This window comes from Bos grunniens, chromosome X (assembly GCF_055505025.1).
Source record: "Bos grunniens cultivar Pamir isolate PY7600 chromosome X, Bosgru_T2T1.0, whole genome shotgun sequence".
Classification (NCBI taxonomy): Eukaryota; Metazoa; Chordata; class Mammalia; order Artiodactyla; family Bovidae; genus Bos; species Bos grunniens.
In genome coordinates this window covers 57,866,143-57,870,152 of record NC_141194.1, presented here as the reverse complement: position 1 = coordinate 57,870,152, position 4,010 = coordinate 57,866,143, and the positions used below count along the sequence as shown (strand labels likewise).

Genomic DNA, 4,010 nt, shown 5'->3' with positions numbered 1-4,010 from the left:
GTAGGAAAACAAAAGCAGATCTTTCAGTCAAGGTACACTTGTAGCTAAGTAGTCTCTGAATTTCCCAACTGACGATACCTCTGTTTAGATGAAATGGCATCTTGGCATTCAGCTCAAGAAAAAGTGATTTCAAATTGCTTAGAGAGTTTATATAAAGAAAGTGAAATTCTTACCGAAAAAAAAAAAAATAACAATAATTTTTACGTTTCAACTGAATCATGACTTACTCTTCTCCCCAGTTATTTTTAAACACAAATAAAATGAAGTCTATTGTTTGTAGTTGGTTAGGTATATGGAATATAAGGGAACACGAGAAAGGGTAGGGGGCTGCAAAATTAAGGGCAAACATCGAAGGATGCAACAGCAGCTACCTGGTTGAACCATTTCATATAAGTAACTGTCACGTAAATATTACTCTAATACTAGTATGTGGGTTTGGGATAAGGAAGCCTTTCAAATCTCCTTAAAGAGTAAAAGGAATGAATGAATGGATAAAGTCAAAAGTAATTTGTTCACTGAATGACAATGGATAAAATCTGGGAAGAGAAACATAAACCACCAGTAAGGAAAATTCTGATTTCAACTAAGTAAAGCCTTAAATCTGGTGACTGTTTTTTTTTTTTTTTAATTTAAATGTACATTTATTTATTTTAATTGGAGGCTAATTACTTTACAATATTGTATTGGTTTTGCCATACATCAACATGAATCTGCCAAACACCAATAGAGTATACTATTTTTTTAATTTGTTCATCTTGTATTAATTTATCACACTCTTTCCAAGCATGTATTTATTATTTATATGGATTCTTAAATAGAGTTTTCCATTCTTTGACCTCAAAATGACTCAATGGAGGGAATGGGATGGTGACAATTTGTAAGTTAACAGTAATCAGAAACTAACAAATTCAAATCGTGACTAGTGTGCTTCTCCTTTTGTGACAAAAACACTTTTTATCTTACCCTTTTGATTACTAGTGTGGACTTCTCGTGATGCCACTTCCAGATGCCAAATAATTCCCATTATAATTCAAAAGCGTTCCTTTCCAGAGGTTACCAGACCTGTTTTTAAGTGGGAAAGAGTCTTTCCACGTACAATTCCAACGTCAAATGTTTCTGAAGGGCAAAGGCCATCAGCGTGCTTAGAGAGTGCATTCTGGTGCATAAATAATTCATGGCTGTATGCCACAGAAAAAGTCTGTCTAGTACCGAGATGTCCTCATAGCATCAATCTGCCGCCTTCCACTCCACCCCCAATATAGGGTTGTATAAGATTTGAGGCGTCTTTCTAGGGTTAAAATGCTAGGAAAGTCAAAATAAAGCCAAAGTAACATCAAGATACGATATGAAGTCAACTAACCTAAGAATGTTGAGGAACAACCAATAAAGAGAAGATCATCAGTGTAGCCTGGGTGCGTTCACAGAGTGAGAGATCATGGGAACCAAGTACTACACGCTCAGTGGCAGGGAATGGGGAAAGGGAAGCAATCCAAAGGAAGCTAGCGGTAGTAGTGGTAATGAGTGGGGCAGAGTGGCTCTAAACACGCAAACTGAAAGAGAAACCAAACGGTTTCTTTAACATTCCTTTAATCAAGCTAAAGGAAATGCATATTTTAAAAGAGTTTCCCCAACAGTAGTAGAGTAGGTAGGTTCACAGGTTCTCTCTAAAGTCAACTGGTCTTTGACTTTGCAGAAATGATGGGAGGGGGCATTGATGGATGGTAAACCAGGAGGACAGGTTGCCACTTTAACAGCACAAATGAGGTCTAAAGGTGTTGGGGGAGCAGGGCTTTAAAATTTCTCCTCTTCATAGGCTCAGGTAAACAATCTCAAGTATTATGAGCTACAGTTCAACAAAGACTCTGACAGAGGTGGGCCACCAGAGGTGGGCAAGTCCGGTTGGTCCCGCAGAAGGAGCTGGCATCTGGACAAAGCTGGTCGTCCCTGACCCCAGGAAAAGAGCTGCTCACCTCTCTGAGATTTTGTTTTCAGGAGTCCTCACTCAGGAAAACGCCCCTCTCTGGGGAGGTACAGGAAATTACAGGTCACATATATGGGGAAAACCACATCTTCGTTCTCCAGATTCACCACCTCTAGCTCTTCATCCTTTCCCAGGGAAAGCACCTGGAGTTCTGTCTCCTTCCGGAAAATGGCTCTTCCAGCCCTGTCCAAGGAGGCCAGGCGCAAGCGGAACGCGACCTTTCTCTGCCAGAGTAAGCTGACCCCGAGACCGCAGGACTTGTTCAGCGCGCTGCGCTTGAAAATGATGCGCCGGTTGGCATAGCACACCACCAAGTCCCAGCCGACGTTGAAGCCTGCCCACCGCCAGCTGCACTGCTTATCCCTGAGGAGCTGGCCCCCGCACCGCATGCTGGTCCTCTGGAGGTCGGACACGAAGACATCCACGGGCCCGAGGTCTCTGGTCTGCTCAGCCCGGAGGAGGGCAAGCCACTGCTCTTTGTACACTGGGGTCAGCCACGTGGCAGGGATCAGTGCATCCTGGTCGATGATGCGTGCTGACGGCAGGTCGCAGATCATGTAGGCAAGCCGCAGCTGCTGGAACGCTGGCACGAAGGCTCTGCCCTGCTCGGTCTCCAGGAAAGGGGTGCCCTCTGACTCCTGCCTGGACCTGGCAAACCACGAGTCGGCGTCAGGCAGCAGGTCTCTGCGGGGGCCTCTCCATGTCGGCTGCAGCTGCAGGAACACCCACTTTTTCAGCGTCGTGTACACATCCATCTCTACCTCCATCACGAAGAGCTCTGAAGAGGCAATGACCTCTTTCATGAGATCCAGGCTAACTTCTCTCAATAACTCCTCACTATGCTGGGTCATCAGGTTGTCCAGCAGCCACTGAAGACACATGGCCCTGATGTTCTGGAGTCCGAAGCTCTCAGCAGAGCAGTAGTAGCTGCACACGGTCTGATCACTGACCGTCTCCTTCATTATCTCTCCGCACTGCTGAATCAGCTTGTCCAGCTGCAGCATGCTGGCTGTGGCCAGCATGGGGACCACTCGACCGGGTGGGATGAGCACAGAGTTTCGGTACAGGGAACCTAAAGCCTCGTGCAGTGCCTCACAATCAATGTTCTCGTCAGGCATCTGCAACTCTACAGTATCCATGGTTGTCTCACGCCACGCACCACTGAACATGCTAGCAAAGTATCCTGACCGGCACAAGTAGACCTTGTGCAAGTTCCACTCCTTCCCCAGGGCACGGATCTGCACGTCACTCCCTTCTCCTCTCAGAAAAAGTGTCTTATAAACGGACTCTAAACTGTCTTTTGCTCGCTTCCTGTGAGGCGCTTTTGTGAGCTGCCCTTCTGGGCCTGTCTTCCGCTTGTGGCGCCCTTGGCTAGTGGTGGGTCTGGCCTCTTCGCTCTCCTCCCCTTCCTCTATCACTGCCACTGCTACCTCCTCGGCCTCCTCCTCCCCCTCAGGGGCACCTGGCTCCTCTGGGGCATGCCCCACTCTGTTCGAGGGCATCTGACTGTTTACTGCTCCCATGGCTTTTACCTCAGGGGTACAGAGGGCAAGCTTCCTCACCAGACGCAGCCGCCACTGGCACTAGCTCAGCCCACGGTGTCGTTGGATACGGCTGATGTTTGTGACGTCATCTTGGACGCCACGCAAAGCCACACCCACGAGGCTTTCCCCTACCCCTCCCACTCCCCATCACAGGATAAGTGCACTCTGTACCAGGAATTCCACTCTGTGTATCTTTCCCTCCAGGGATGATTTCTCTGCGGCTCCCTTCGTAGGATAATGGTGGAACAGAGGACTTTGTGTATGAATTTTCCCCATGAATCTTAAGAACATCATTTCCTCTTCCCCATTTGAAATAATTACTGATCACTCCTGTTTTTGGATAATTACGTCTTGGTTCCAGCTCTGTGCTCTATGCACCTTAATTTCTGTAATTATTTTCTTAGGTTATCCCATCATTTGCGGCTGTCAAAACATTTTCTGTGATAAAAGTGGCAATGTGTGCCCAGTCTTTGCTTTTGTCTCTA

General features: G+C 46.8%; 1 pseudogene; it reads right to left on the bottom strand.

Moving 5' to 3' along the window:
• Nucleotides 1-1,499: 1,499 nt before the first annotated feature.
• LOC147340500 (germ cell-less protein-like 1 pseudogene) lies at nucleotides 1,500-3,120 on the bottom strand (annotated as a pseudogene).
• Between the last annotated feature and the right edge of the window lie 890 nt (nucleotides 3,121-4,010).